Source organism: Sphaeramia orbicularis, chromosome 10 (assembly GCF_902148855.1).
Source record: "Sphaeramia orbicularis chromosome 10, fSphaOr1.1, whole genome shotgun sequence".
NCBI classification, from domain to species: Eukaryota; Metazoa; Chordata; class Actinopteri; order Kurtiformes; family Apogonidae; genus Sphaeramia; species Sphaeramia orbicularis.
Genome location: NC_043966.1, coordinates 38,780,723 through 38,797,362, shown reverse-complemented (window position 1 = coordinate 38,797,362; position 16,640 = coordinate 38,780,723). Strand labels below are relative to the sequence as shown.

Below are 16,640 nucleotides of genomic sequence, written 5' to 3'. Positions count from 1 at the left end.
TTCCTCTTCAGACAACAACATTTAGGATTAGAGCAACTCGGTCTGAAACAACGCTAGATCACAACAGGCTGCTAATATGTTTGTCCATCTTGTCAAGTACACGATGGAAGTCTTAAAGGGAGATGAGTGGAGCATGTGTAAGCGTTTCACAGACTCACAGCAAATAATCACAGAAAGATGGGTTTCAGTCACCGAACAAACAGAAGAAAGACGGTCTAAGATGGTTTTTGGTAGAAAAAGCAACAGTGTTGGCAAGTTGTGGTAAAAATGAAGAATTAATCCTTTTTTTGATACTTTAAAGATCCAATATATGAAATTTATGGGGATTTTAGGAGGATCTAAAAGAAAAAAAAATCCTGATTATGTTTTCGTTTATGTATAATCACATAAAAATAAGAAAAATGTTAGAACCAGTGACACAAGATCTGGACCCAAATGCACAACCCACAGACAAAAATATAGTTAAAGAGTGTTTATTGAACACGGACAGGAAAAACAGTTCACAAAAAGGTTTCTTGAATGAATCCGAATCCAAAAAGGGAAGCTCTCTGCCCGGGTCGGGAGCACACGAGGGGAACCCGACTAGGAGAAAGCAGAGAAGCGTCAGGGGACAGACCAGGTCATATACGGGGAGTCTACCAAACAGGCAACGGTACATGAGGGGAAAAGCAAAAGCACTAACCATGAGTCCGGGCAAAAAGGTCCAACACCAGAGTGGCAGAATCAGGCAGAGGTACCGATAGGGGATCAGGCAGGCTCAGGACAACGAGGAACGAACAGACAGGCAGACAAACAGGTTCAGAGAAACGCTGGTAAGTAGACACAACACAAGGAAGGAATACAAACTGGCACAGGACAGGGGAAAACACATGGCTTATATACACAGAAGGGAGGGAAGATAATGAGACACAGGTGGAACAAATCAGGGCGGAGACAGGTAATCAACACAGGTGAAACAATCAGGGAGAGGAAGCAAAGACACCAGACATGACACAAGAGGAGGATTAACAAAATAAAACAGGAAATGACACACAAGACAGACAAAACATACAAGAGTCCAGGTACTGATATGACAAAAAATTGTGTTGTTGGCTTAGAATGAACCATTTATATCTACAGAGAACATTTCAAACTCTTCCTCGTCTTCTTTTTTCTATTTAGTCTAGTGTTAACCCTTCAAGACCTAGAACTATACTTTGTAATGACTTCCCAATGGAGTTTCTTTACATTTAACCTTTCCTCAGTGATTTATCATCCATTATTATAATATTATTCTCTGCATTTTACACTTTTCAGTTAAAATCATATATTTTCCCATATTTAATTTGTCATGTTGATGTTCATAAAAACAAGAGTAAATTTGAAGATTATTATATCAAAATAGAGAAAAATGGAGAAAAAGTGACTTTTTCGGCGTAAAAATAAGAATCTACAGTATTTCCACATTCACTGCAGAGCCTCTAAATGCCCAAATCAAATAAATCTGATGCCGATGAAAAGCTGACAAACTATAATTTGCTTGAATTGTTTCACTGTGTCGATACAATTAGGGGATCAAAAGTAATTTTTTGTTCAGCAAATGATTTTGGTCGCTGGCAGATGGTTAGGTCTTTGAGAGATATTTCAGTAAATTGTGATTAAGTACAATATTTGACTGAACCAGAATCATTATCCTCTTAATAAAAAAGGGCAGAAGAGACAAAGCGAATACTGATTGTAAGGATGGACTTCACTTCTACATGTTTTATATGGAGGGAAAAGGAGCGTTCAGTTAGTTGTAGTCTGTAACTTCATCACTAGGAATCACTAAATATCACACACCAGACTTTTACAGATAATTAAAGTACAGTTACTGCTGTATAAAAGTAATTCATTACTATAAAGCATGTTTATGTTATAATCCTCATGCTACTGATTAGGGTTTGTGCAGATTCCAGAGGATATAGTTCCATTATATCCTGCAGCTGCATTGATATATCCTTCCAGTTTTTCATATTTATTTCATGTTCATGTTATAATACTGTGGTGAGCCTTTATGAAAGCACTTGAACAAGATGGAACCATATATTGGCTTTATATTAGATCTGAGGTCATAGGTCATTGATCGTAACTTATAGTATCACTACAGAGTCAGCTGACAACAGCAGCATGTGCTTCAACTGTTTCATATCTTTCATTATACATTTTGAACTGTTGTGTATCTTTCTATGTAAATATTTTAATATTATTATTTCATTTTTATACAAACACCTGAATGACTTACCAATTTTATGACTTCTTTCTAACTTTTCTTGAAATATTAGCAATTTTATTTGATATTCTTTTTTCCTCCAAAAAAATTTACATTTAACTCATATAATTACCTCCGCCAAGGAGGTTATGTTTTTGCCAGGGTTTGTTTGTCTGTCTGTCTGTCTGTCTGTCTGTTTGTTTGTCTGTCTGTTAGTGTGCAACATAACTCAAAAAGTTATGGACAGATTTTGATGAAATTTTCAGGGTTTGTTGGAAATGGGATAAGGAAGAAATGATTACATTTTGGTGGTGATTGGGGGTGGGGGGGCCCACGGGGGGGGGGGGGGGGGGCACTGATCAGCCTTGGCGGAGGTCTGCACTCTCCGAGTGCTTCTAGTTTTAAGAGGTTTTCCCCCTCAAAAAATCCTGCATTTATTCACGTAACAGTGTGATTTATTTATTAATTTTTTTAAAATTACATTTTCAGATTTTCAACATATTACAAGTTTATTCTTTGAAAAATGTGGAAAAGCGGAGGACTTCCCAGGAGTTCCACACTTAAGTTTGACATGAAGTATGAACTGTCATGGCCAAAAAGAACTTTCTTGTCACTTCAAGAAAACAAATACTTTTCCCTGCTGTTGCTGAGTGTGTTATAACCTTAAGTGTGGACAGTTCATGTTACTGGTAAACTACAGTAAACTTTTGATATTGCCACCAGCATGAGCAAAAATAACAATAACCTATACTAAAAAAAAAAAAAAAAGATTAAATAACAGAGTAATTTAATATTTGTAACTATTGAAAGATGATGTGTAGTGGGGATATTCATTCATCAATTTGGGAAACGTGTATTTCTTTACTTTCAGCATTAATTATTTCTCCAAGAGAACCTACTATTGTTTTTCCTTTACTCTACTATTCATTTAAAACGGATTGCTTAATGTAATAAATGTTGATGATAATTCAAAGAGTAGGCCAAATAAGCTTTTAGCTTCAGCCTATTTTTTTGGGTCGCAACACCAAGATTAATGGTTTTTTTTTAATTTTTTTTTTTTTTTTTTTGGGGGGGGGGGGGTGGGATTTATATTATTTTTACTTCTGTTCTGCTATCACATTGGTGTTACATCGATGAACCCTGCACTGTACTGACTGTTGTTTCACGAGCAAAATAAACAAACAAACAAACAAACATTTTATGTGAATTGATGTAATTTCTTCTTCGAGTCTCTTTGACGTTCAAAACAAACTTCCATTCAGTCTGGTGAAAAATTAGCAATAATGAGGGCTGCAGTACATTTAATAAAAATGCTTTCTTTCTATTTGCTCTCTTACTAAAGAGGCATTTGACCGTCGACAGTAAAGTATTCTATACACAGATGAGATGGATAAAGCAAAATGATGGAAGAGCTATTTATGCGTTGTGAAGTTTGTTTTTTTTTTTATTGTGAGCTTGGACTTGCCGCCTGTGTTGTGTTGACGTCATGTTGTTGATTTGCGGCAAGGTTGGGTTGTTCAATCCGGCCTCTGGCTTCAACAGGTATTCTGGTGCATTTTACAGAGTTGGACGTCTGAAACTTCATGCCTCCCAACACTTTGGAACAGGCCATAAATTCCAGAAAAACCCAGAAGACCTGGTGGAGAGAACAGGAGAAAAAAAAAAGACAAACTCAACACAGAAACAACCTGGCACGACTATGAATTAAAGACAGAACCTTCTTGCTGTGAGGCAGAAGCGCTAACCACTACACCACCACTGGAGGATTTCACAAAGCTACATGAATTTCCTTGGATTTGATTGACATAAACAGGAAGTATGCTGTTGTGGAATGACCCTGGGGTTGAAGTAAACCAAAATGGATTTATTATATACTGTAAAAATAAGAAAAAAATCACTAAAACTATGCTCAAAAACCTGTGAAGGTCAGGAGACAGTAGCTCATAAACAAATAATCAGGAGAAGCAGCTCTGTTTGTCTACTTTCCTCTACTAGTATCACATAACACAAAAATAACAAGCCCATTTCAGTAGCTCTAATTGCATTATTATTTGGAAAAAGTAGAGTTGTACTAGCTATCACCACAGGTAACATGTTACATCATCTACTGTCCAATACAGAAGGCATGATTTGCACAGTTCAGTACAGGGTGGGGAAGCAAAATTTACAATGAACATTTAGTTGTTTTTTCTCAGCAGGCACTACGTCAATTGTTTTGAAACCAAACATATATTGATGTCATAATCATACCTAACACTATTATCCATACCTTTTCAGAAACTTTTGCCCATATGAGTAATCAGGAAAGCAAACGTCAAAGAGTGTGTGATTTGCTGAATGCACTCGTCACACCAAAGGAGATTTCAAAAATACTTGGAGTGTCCATAAAGACTGTTTATAATGGAAAGAAGAGAATGACTATGAGCAAAACTATTACGAGAAAGTCTGGAAGATACTATTAAAGAAGAATGGGAGAAGTTGTCACCCGAATATTTGAGGAACACTTGCGCAAGTTTCAGGAAGCATGTGAAGGCAGTTATTGAGAAAGGAGGACACATAGAATAAAAACATTTTCTATTATGTCAATTTTCTTGTGGCAAATAAATTCTCATGACTTTCAATAAACTAATTGGTCATACACTGTCTTTCAATCCCTGCCTCAAAATATTGTAAATTTTGCTTCCCCACCCTGTATTTTCGTGGATTTTTGCACAGTTAAAGAGTTGATATAAACTTTTCCGTCACTTCTTTGACATTGTGAATATCTGATTGCAGATAACCTTTAAATGTAATCATATTTACCATCAAAGCTAAATTTTACAGTGTTATCAGCCAATGGTTTCTTCCTCGAAAGCTAATTTTATATTCTTCCAGGATTAAAAAGTTCTGTCTTCAAAACTGAAACAGAACAAATTCCTCCTCAGCTCACATTACTTCCTCTAGACAACACAGCAAAATCAATCCACATCAATAAGTAAACTACAGAAATGGTAACCAAGCTCAGTGTGAAAGTAGAAAACCCTGTCAGGGTTTGTCCCAAGTCTGGCAGAGGCTTTTCCTTTAGCGAATTGGCTGCTTCTTCCCTCAAAAAGACCCCCAACCATTAAGAATTCCCAGCTGATATTTTGGCTCTTCTTGTTCTTATTCTCAGTCACGCTGGGTAGGAATGTCAGATAAGTTGCAGGCACAGTAAAGTCTTGCCATGAAATAAGCATCCATCCTGCATTAGTAATGCAGCAGCCCCTGCACAATTAGGTTGTGAAAGTTAAAAAAGGCAGACTGTGCTGGAAGCCCCCAACGACATGTGAATATGTGAAATATATGTGAAACCATAAGATGGGCTCAGATTTTTTCAGTTCAAGAGATGATTGGGAGATAATTGTGTGTCATGAAATGCTGAAACTGTCCAGTAATATGCAACAAGTCTATCTGATTTGTCTTATGAGCAATGATGTGAATCCTTCTTCTTGTTAAAATTATATTCGGTGTGTGAGTTATTTTCATTCGCCACATCACCAGAAATTATTTTATATTTCAGGGTCAGGGTTATATTCAAACCAATGTTGTTTCAGTCACATTTTTACACATAGATGCTGGAAAATATTCCCTTTTAAATTAAGTTGAACACATGCAGTTTGGTCTCTATTTCTTCTGTTACAAACCTGAAAAGAATGGGTGTAGACATGCAAATAGATCTAACCCTAACCCCTACCGGTATGCCCCTCTAAAAGGGATAGACATGTTAAAAAAAAAAAAAAAAAAATTAAAACAATTAAATCAAATAATACAATTTAAAAAAGTATCAAAACCAACATGTTAAGGAAATATGGCAAAAGTGTTAACATGTATTATGTTATATGATTATAAATAATGCATTATAATGTGTATTGTCATTATTATACCATATATACAAAATTATTTTATAATGTTCTAACACTGTAGAATGCATTTATATATAATGTATTATAATACAATGTATATAATGTGTATTATATGATTCTAAATAATTTATTTTAATGTGGATCATACACAAAGTAAAAAAAAAAAAAAAACATGTAAAAATGTTATAATGTTGTTATATCATTGTATAATGTATTATATATAATGTATTATATATGATTATGAATAATGTGTTATGAGCCACAATATAGGCTTGGACAGAGTTTATTTTAGATATGTGTAATATTTTGGACTTATTTTGTGGAGCTGGCATAGGACTTTGTGATCGGAAAAAGTTGGGGTAAGAGTGGGGTATAGAAGCTGCACTTCATCCCGATCCTTTTGGAATATGTTTTTTTTTCTATCTTAGCTTTTCTTTGCTGTTTTTGGTTTTAAGTTTAAAATAAAATAAACAAACAAACAAACAAACCCCTAAATGAGTGTTTCTCAACAGGGGCGGTACCACCCCCATGGGGCGTTTGGAATGAGAAGGCTGAGAAGGGGGCGTGAGTCTGTATAAGTATCAATATAAGTATCAATATCAAGCTGCATGTTATGTCAATGGCAAACCCCCCCTCCCCCCCCCCCCCCGTTCTCTGCAATAAGGTGCGCTACATCATCCCCTTGTTCTTCGATGGTAACGTCTGTTGTGCCCCCCATCCCCCTACTCAACAGCATGTTACAGATTGTTACCCATAGCATTCCGTAAAAGGTTGTCACGAGTGGGTCTGATCGATGAGATGTAAAGGGGCGTTTGCTCAAAAAAGGTTGCGAAACACTGTCCTAAACAGAAGAACTTTAAGTCCAACATGCATGTTATCAAACTTCATTAGTTAGGGAATGCCTTCTAGTTAGTACCATGTGACTGAAACAATATCTAAACTACATCAGTGTCAACATGGCTCAATCATGGCTCGGTTTAGTTTTAGGGTTCGGATTCCCAGAGAAGAGTGGCTGTTAAAAAGCTAACATCCTCTTTTTCATGACTTCAGCCCTTATTAATAAAAGGTTCAACGTTTTGTCAGTGCAGCTGAGAACAAAGACGCTGAATAGTTTTTAGTCTTCTCTGCCATTAATCAGTGTCTCCAGGATGTTGTGGTCCCAAAAAATTATGCAAAATTTAAGCAATCCTCATGAATTCTGCACGACCCTGCAATTTGATCTTTTTATATCTTTTCTGCAAATCTGTCCAATCATTACAGCGTCCACCCACCATAGCAGTTCATGGTCCCAAAAGTTATATGTGACCAAGTTCACTACCTTGTTTCAGGCAGTGAAGAACCAAGGTTCAAATATTTAATAATTCTTTGGTAATTATATACCCGAAATAAAGTTTCGGGAATATAATGTGTAACCCGCTTGGTAAGGGTTAAATGTGTATTTTTATACATTCTCATCATTACTTCTTTTCATTTATATGCATTGTGGCTTTTATTTTGAAAACCGGAAATTTATTTTGGCTGAAGCCGGAAGTAGCTTGCTAATAACACTCATGTAACTTAACATCGTTAATTCACGGGTTGGACACACCATCTTTTCTTCCGTGCATGGCGAAATTAATTGAGAGAAAAAGGTATGAAAACCTGTTTGTTTCGCACTCGAACTAAGGAATTATTTAGCATATTGTATAATCTGATTAAAATTTTGTTTTAGAGATCGGAGAGCCGTCGAGGAAGCACTTTTGTTTGTCCTGACTTCTCCTGTAGGAAACTCTTCTGGTAAGCTAGCTCTAGCATGTTCTTAATGTGTGTGTACGTGGCGATATCACGAGGTGGCTATGCTAGTCGCACTTAGAGTATTTCATACAATTTATATTTGTTTCAAAGGATGTATTTTACAGTAAAGCAATTATTTGATTGGTGGATAGGAAATTCATATTGATATGTTTCACTAAAATAAGCACATTGTGAGTCTTTTACTCTGTGAGGTGCCTAGTTCCACATGTTTACATGAGATTGTGAGTTAAAGTAGCACACATTTAAGAGGAAAATTGTCATTTTAAGTAAGTTAAAATGGGTATAAAGCAGCAAAGCTGTAATTGATTTTAGTGTTGTTAATTAAAAACAATGCATTTCTTTTGTTTAAAAATCGAAGTCTTATGTTAAATAAGGTGAAAAAGAAAGACAATACCCATGAAGAAAATTCACTTTGTGTTTTTACTTTAAAGGGTAATGTGATGTTTGTAAAATAAGTGAATTATTTGGTAAAATGTGATCAAGTAATTGCATTTCATGTAATTGTCGAGAATTACAATTGTATATTTTGACACTATAAGACTTCCATTGTGAAGGTGACTATAGCAAACGGATAGTTAACTGTACTCAGTTATTTTTATAATTAATAAGATACAATGTTGTTCAACACTTTGAATGAACCTGATTTACTTGATTAAATAATATTGCATCAGAATCTATACTGTAAGCCTGTTTTGTAAAAATGCAGGTCAGTTTTTTTGTGATGCGAGGAAAAAAGGAATCGCCAGTCCTTATGTCCAATGAGGAAGACCATTGATCCAGTTGATGACGAGCCTCCCAGTCGAACTTTGAGCCTCCACCCTACTATACAGTGGATCCTGTGGTAGGATTGTATTTGTCTCTCTGACAGACACCAACAAAAGTCCACATTGGACATTTTCCTGACTTGACTATTTCCCTGACTTACTGACTTGAACATGTATTGGATCCACAACGGAACATTCCTAGAAAGGAACATCTTTAAAAGGACAGTTTATTTTATTTTATTTTATTAGGTTACTGGGCTCGTAGGTATATTGTATTGTGTATTTTGTGAATAGTTTTCTAACTAAAAGTTCACAATGACTACATATACCTGTGTCTATTGGTTATTGCTATTACTCTTAGCTCTTACGAACCTAGGTAGCGGTGTGTACATACTCAAAAGTGGGTTACAAATGGTTTTGGCCTGACCGGCGGTGGATCTGGCAGCAGTGGTTGGGGTAAAACCTTTGTGTGAATGCGATACCTAGGACAGATTTGGTTGGATTTCTTATCCCTTGATAACCAACATAGGGGACCCCTAGGGGAAGAACCCTATTGATTTCAGCTTCTCTGTGAGTATTTAAGTGAGTCTGTGAGTATTTCTGTGAGTATTTAAGTAAGTCATCCAAATAGGGACGCTTTTGTTGAAAATCTGTTTTTTGGTCAGAAATCAAGCAATAATAGACTGATTGAGATAAAATTTGGTTCATATTGATTGTCTTACTAATGTCTATTTTCTCGCTACCATCCAGAGGTCATATGGTGTCATTTTCATTCACTAGGTGGAGTTTTGTGGGGAAAAATGGGTTCTCTAACCATTATTCTGCCACTATCAGGTTGAATTGAGTTCATGTTGATTGTCTAACAATTGTCTTTCTTCATGCCATTATCTTTAGTTTACATGATGTCATATTTTGGCACCAGGTGGTGTGTTTTTGCCAAATGGTTGGGGGAGCAGAGGATGGGGGGATTTCGGGGATGTTGGCCCCCGACAGTGCAAGCCTCATTCGGAAAAGGACGCAAAGTTTGTCCTTATTATGTACAATTGAATGTCCAGTACACTTAAATGCTTCACAGTTATGCGCTCGCTGTTTTGACTGTGGTCTCTAAGTACATTTTTCTGATTAATCGAGTTAAAACCCCTAAGGTGCACTTCTTCACTTACTAATTAAGTGTACTTTGTTAGACTTTTTGTATTTGTAAGGCTTTTTGATGAAAAGCTGTTTCTTATTCTCAGTAGTGGAGCTTCTCTTCAATTGAAAAAAACTTAAAATTACACCTCATACTAGTTTACAACAATCCCCAAAAACCAGGAATTCCTGGAGGGACTGATTAATTTGGTGCATAAAATAATGTTAGGTAGAGTAACAAGATGGCTTGTACTTATTTATTTATTTTTTTATTTTCTGTATGTGACAGGCCCAGATATTTTCTAACAGAACAATACCTTCAGTGAATTTCATGTCTGTCTCAGTGTGTTGCATTACTTTGTCTCTTGGAAAATTAAAGATCTTTCCTTCTCTAACCAGAAGCTCCCTAAACAGACCCAACTTTGTAAATCCTATCTACTCAGCACAAGTAACGCCACCTGTTCTCATAGTAAGCACTTTATCCTGACTCTTCTCCTACAACTCTGTATTAAACCCTCAGCAGTTTGGCCACATTTGCACTTGTTTTATCCCCACAGCTGCTTCATGCAACTTTCTAACATCTTTTGGCCTCCCTGTGATTAAGTCTACCAACCACTTTAATTAACTAAGTCCATATTTTCTTCACAAATTCCACTTGAATCTTTTCAGAAGAGCTCTGACCATGCCTTGAAGGATTTTTTTTATGACTGTCACTTTATCAGTTGTTCACTGTTAAGACCTCGAACAGAGTAAGACTTTTGAAGAAAATTACATTTCAACAGGACCTTTAAATTTACATCTTGTGCACGTCCTCTCTTATCAACATGGTTTTGACAGAAAGAGGGTTACTTTTCAATGGTGACACTTCCAAGTGAGACATTACTTACAGCATACTGTAACTGACAGCTAAAACTCAGACTCAATAGCATGATTCAGACAAAAGCACAGGCAAAGTCTCTTTACTAAAGCATGGTTTTAGTACAGAAAAGTAGGCAGAAGAGGCAAACAACTGCAGAGGAATGAGGCGAGAGGAAGACACTGAAGTCAAAGCAGGGGTCATACACAAAATCACAGATCACTGTGGAAACAAAGATGGACAACGGAGCGAAGATGAACCGGCACAGCAGAAAAGAAAGACAGATTAAATAGATCAGAGCCTCTTCTGAGTAGCTTATCCTTTTCCTCCTCTGCTTCTTGATTCCTTGATGTTTGATGATGACCTGGAACTCAGTCTCACTTCCCTTAAATGTACATCAGGGATCAAGCATCAAGGACAGAGAAAACTGGCCAGAGGACTTATGCAGAGGTCTGTTCGGTGACCGGTCACTTCCATTTTACACTATACAATAAACTCACAACTGTCTGATGTTGAAACCTGGTCAAAAACAAATTTCCCTTATCCACTTTATTGATATGTATTCATCTCCCTCTTACTGAAAAATTTTTACATTGCATATTACACTTTATTTTTGAACCTTACTGTTTGATCCTGTATGTCCAGATTTTATACCAGTTCTGTTTTTTACTTCTCATATATTATGTATAGTATTTTTGCTCTTGTATTTTATTTTTATTATTATATTCAGCTTTTACTGTTTGTCATATCTATCTACAGTTAATGTCATTTTTAATGACCTAACCAACTAACTGCTGTAATCAAATTATTCTCCACTTAATTTAGCATCTACTTGAAAGTAAAAATACAACTAGTTTTTTTAATGCACTTTGTATAAAAATTATATATTAACAGTTTGTATTGTATTTCCCATGCATTTTAGTGAAAAAGGTGTGATACACATCTGGATTATACAAATATATTATCACTGCAGAACTTCAACCCTGGCAACAGCCACTGGCAACCTAAATCATCTACTGATCTAAAATCTCTAATAACTTCTGAACCACTAAATCAGTACATTGAAATAGTTCAGGTAAAATGCAGTTTGTCATCTTTTCATGGTCATCAGATATGACCCATTTGGACGTTCAGAGGCTCCATAGTGAACCTAGAAACGTCATCGTCTACAAAATTGAATCACCAGTAAATCCCATACAGTTGAATCAATGGCAGTGGATGGACACACTTAGTTTTACATTCAGTTATTGATATATTTGCTGTAAAAGTCTACTTTCCATCAGTTTTCTCTGTTTCTGGTATAATGACCCTCAGCTTTGATCTGAGATTTTATGAACATCTACATAATCAGTACATTAAAGGTAAGAAAACACCTGATTTTCAATGACAAAAATCAAAATACAGGGGATAATTTTGTAATCAATGGTGATAAATCATTTAAGAAAGGTTAAATAGAGAGAAAATTTGTTGAGTAACTGCTGTAAAAGTAGCACTGGGTCTTAATGGGTGAAAATGATAGTTTTCATGAGTCTGAAATGGCATTTTTACTAAGTTGTATTCATGATCAAACCAGTGTGTCAAATAATGACACATTATGCTACATTATGAATTTAATTAAAAATTAATCATACGTTTATATGAACATTCATGTGCCATCGATCATCAAACACAGCAATCTATTATAACAGAATGACAGACACTGTTCCACATGTCATATTTAACTGATGACTGTTTAAAATGACGGCTCCAAGGTGAGGATGTCTCATGGTGTTTAATGCCTGTTTGCTCAGCTCTTGTCTCCTCGGTCCCTGGTCTGGACTCCTGTGTCTCTGGCAGGAGGACTGAAGAGTCAGGCATTTAACAGCATGAGACATCCTTTCCACAGAGCCGTCATTTTATATAAACGCTGGTTACATATGACGCGCAACAGCTGCCTCATCTGTCTGCTCTTCTGTTATAATGTACCACTGGATCTTATGGTTTCTGACAGATGAGTGTTCACGTAAAATAATGATTAACTTTAAATTCAGATCACAATGTCATAGAATATCTCAGTAGACCGTGTCGTTGGTCCAATAGACAAAAAGACTTTGCAGTGACTGGGTCTAACTCCTCCAGTGGTCCTGCTTCCACCATCATCAATGTGCATTTTTGTTGGGAATTGTGATATTGTCCAGGATCAATTTTTGATCACAGTCGAGGATGAGATGAAAGATAATGAACTGAGCAGAGCCTAATGGCAGACATGACCAAGAAGGCTGGAGAGTCAGCTTGTGACCGATTTGATTCCCCGCACTGACATAAAGTTGTTGGCTGATGTGTCCTTGAGCAAGGCACTTAATGCCCACTGCTCCTAGTCTGCAGTACGTGGTGTGTTCCTCTATGTTCTAGTGATGGGTTAAATGCAAAAGATCAACTTCAGTGGGGTGCATGTCTACACGTGTGATCTAAATACTGACAAAATAAAGAATCTTAATCTAATGAGAATGAGGTTAAACCTAACCAAATGAAATAGGAAACACAAAAACATTGTCTCATACTGACAGTGACCTCCTCTTCTCCTTTATTCACGCTCCAGCAAATACATGATACGGCCTTGACTTCTCCCCCAGAGTCTCTGCGCTTCCATGGACCATCTCTGGACCTGCTGCTGTGGTCCTGCTTCTCTCCTGCCTCCATCGTCATCACTCATTTATCCATAAAGTTGTGATAGTGTTTATTATATAGTTACATGGATGGTAGAGGTTTCTATTATTGGTACTAACTGCTGCAGTAATAGTATATTCACTGTTAGTACTTGTATGTGGAGGAGTCGTGATATTTTTGGAGTAGTAGTGATAGCAGTTATGGGTATGTGTACTCGTTATTAGGAGTTATGCTAGTATCAGCAGGTCTAGCTGTTAACAGTTCTAGTTCAGTTTGCTGTGCATCCATGTGTCTCCCCCCTTTTCCCCCATCTATTTTTCTTCCTTTACTCTCTCTCTTGAACCCCAACTGGTAGGCAGATGACAATCCTCCAGAGTTGGGGTCTGCTCCAGGTTTCTGGCTGTTAAAAGGAAGTTTTTCCTTGTCACTGTCACCAAGTGTTTGCTCCTGGAGGATTCTGTTGGTGCCTGTAAATTGGCTAAAAAGTCTGGATTAGACCAACTCTAAACGTAAAGTGTCATGAGATAACTTTTGTCAGGATGTAGTGCTATATAAATGAGTTATTGGCCTTTTTAGCCTTAATAGCCATTCTTTTTATGGAACCTTGTTTCTGAATTAGGTTTATACTGAAGTCCACCAGATCATCAATAACTCATTTAACAGGGTGACAGTTATATTTCAGCAATTGAAATTCACAATCATGGTCAATAATCTGTTTTGGGAGTTGAAAGAGTGAAGCAGGTTTGTATATTAACAGATAAAGGTATTACAAGAATGCATTTTTCATTGTGCTGGGGTTAATGCATTGATGAACAAGCGCAGAAACGAGCCCCTGGTTCACTACAAAGCATCAGGTCTCAGACCCGACTCTTATGAGCACGACCCTACTACTGGATTACATTTTATTCTTCAACTGCTTTTTGAGTGAAACAACACAAGTGGATTTAGCGTTTTAATCAGATGTCATGGATATATTTAACTGTTATTTAGACGCCTGTCAAATGTCCCAAATCACCAATTGAAGCAGATAATATTGTTAGCCATGTCATAGCCATGTCATATTTTTGGCTAAATTGTGATATCTACTTAACTTTACTCTCCAACACTGCTGCTTCATTTTGCATCATTGACTATGTTCTGAAAAAATCAAAATATGACTTAGGTATTTGTGCTATGAGGCTAATGATATGCATGAGAAGGATTTTTTATTATGACAAAATTCGTATACTTTCCTGGTATCCACAAAATTGCTTATATATTATTGGGTTTAAAAATGTCTAATATTTAGTATTATTTAAGGCCAAATCTGAAACACCTCTTTTTTTCCTTATTTTCAATAATGATGTTTTGTTAACAGACAACTTTAAGTTATATTAAAAGCCTTTATTATATATTTATTTTTAAAAATGTCTTTTAGTGTACAAAATGCAAATGAGATTAAAAGAAGCTCTAGATTTGCGCCATAATGTGTTTTTTTTTTTATTTTTTTTTTAGGTTTTATAATTTATGGAAATGGGGAATCTCTGTGTTGGTTTAGTACAAATCTGACAGGGATTACTTTTACAATCTTTCACATCATGTTTAGAAATTTTACCCGAATTTATCACCTGATGTTACTTCATATGTGTGACATAAAATAAAGAGCATATCACCCTGAAGTGATAATATAACTTCAGAAGAGACGATGGAGTCTCACAGTCTGGGTTTCCATGTTCGTGGTTTTGTTTTGTTTTGTTTTTGTTTTTTTTTTGTTTTTTTTGAGAAGCTCCATCCTTATTTTAATGGCTTGGTTTCGTATGCTGGACACCACCTCCACGTTACTGTCAGACTCCTTAAACTGTGATTTTGGAAATCATTAGGGATTTTCTGTTCCTATTCACATGGAAAAAGAAACTGCGACAATAGCTTCTCAAAATACAAACGCACGCTTCACTGGATGCATTCATCGCTTATGTTTGAATGGAACAAAACCTGTGGGAGAGCCACGGCAGCCTCTCATGAGCACTCGCTTTGATATCTGACTTTCTCTAATCTTTGTATCCCCCATACAGCATATGCTTAGCTTACAAATGATGAGAGCACTGAGCTGCATTCATTTGGGGCTCAAAATGGCATAAACAAGAGCAAATCATGCATCTGTTTTTTTTTTATTATGTGTGATTCTTTACTCCTTGGATTTAAATCACCAAAAATGACGTTAGTTTCTCTTAAATACCTGACAGCCTTTGGTTTCTGATCTGTACGGTTACAAATACGTCTTTCCCTCACAGAAATCAAGAAAGTCTATAAGATGGAGCGTTTTTATATTGTGGATGTGAATTTTTTTTTCTTTTTTTTTTTCTCCCAGCATGACATTAATGTTAAGTTAAAGTTTGCACTCATCAAGTTTGGACAGGTTGAAAATAAATGCCAGTACCCCAGTGCCAGTGATATGGGTTTATGAAAGGTGATACTGATTAGTCCACCACTCAGATTCCAGTTGACCTATGATGTCACAGACCACAACAATAGTCAGTAGCGAACTGGCAGGTTAGCAAAGCAGAGGTAAACTGGCACAACAATCAGTGTTCCTACGGGTTTCTACAAGTTAAATTTAAGACCTTTTTAAGACTACTTAGAACAGAATTTAATGCCCATTTTATGCCCATACTGGCATAAATGTGTGACTCCTAGAATTTAGGAAAATGTATTTATTTAGTCCAATGTCTTGATTCCCACCATTCGAGTAATTTCTCACCAGAGGCTGCAAAGGTAGTGATAACTGATTCCTAATTTCAATAAATTATTGGGTTGGTACTGAGGAGATTTCCCAGACACATTTAAACACAATCCAGTGAACAAGTTTGTGGCAACATAACATAAGACCTACCATATGAAATTTAATACCTTTGAAAGACTTTTTGTAGATTCAAGACTTTTTAAGACCCTGCGGGAACCCTGAACAATAGACAATGTTGCAAATTTCTACATTTTTACATACTTCCTGTCTGCTCTAGTTTTTGTACACATGAGGTTCATACTGCTTGACTTCCAGGCCAGGATTTGACCCAGAGTTCGAGTACATGCGCACAACTCCTCATCCCGTTCTGGGCCGACTGGTCTGTATACATGTGGGAGTAGACTGATTTTCAATTACCTTGTATTGGTTTGTTAGTCTGACTATGAAAACTTCAATTTCAGTCAAGCTAACATGTTTACATGTACTTTTAAAGTTCAGTTGTTGTAAGTAGAGATGGGAATCCCAGCTTTTTTAAGAGAGATGAGTCTTATGGCTTGGCTCACTTAAAAGGCTTGGCTCACTTAAAGAGCTCTTTCGACGACTCAGTTGGCTCCTCATTTTT

The 16,640-nt window shown here is 36.4% G+C and overlaps 1 long non-coding RNA gene across 1 annotated transcript; it reads left to right on the top strand.

Annotated features, from left to right (window-relative positions):
- Positions 1 to 10,122: 10,122 nt before the first annotated feature.
- LOC115427719 (uncharacterized) lies at positions 10,123 to 16,201 on the top strand. Its single transcript, XR_003936536.1, has 3 exons — positions 10,123 to 10,134; positions 15,839 to 15,843; positions 15,973 to 16,201. It is a non-coding gene; the product is annotated as an uncharacterized LOC115427719 (long non-coding RNA).
- Positions 16,202 to 16,640: the final 439 nt, after the last annotated feature.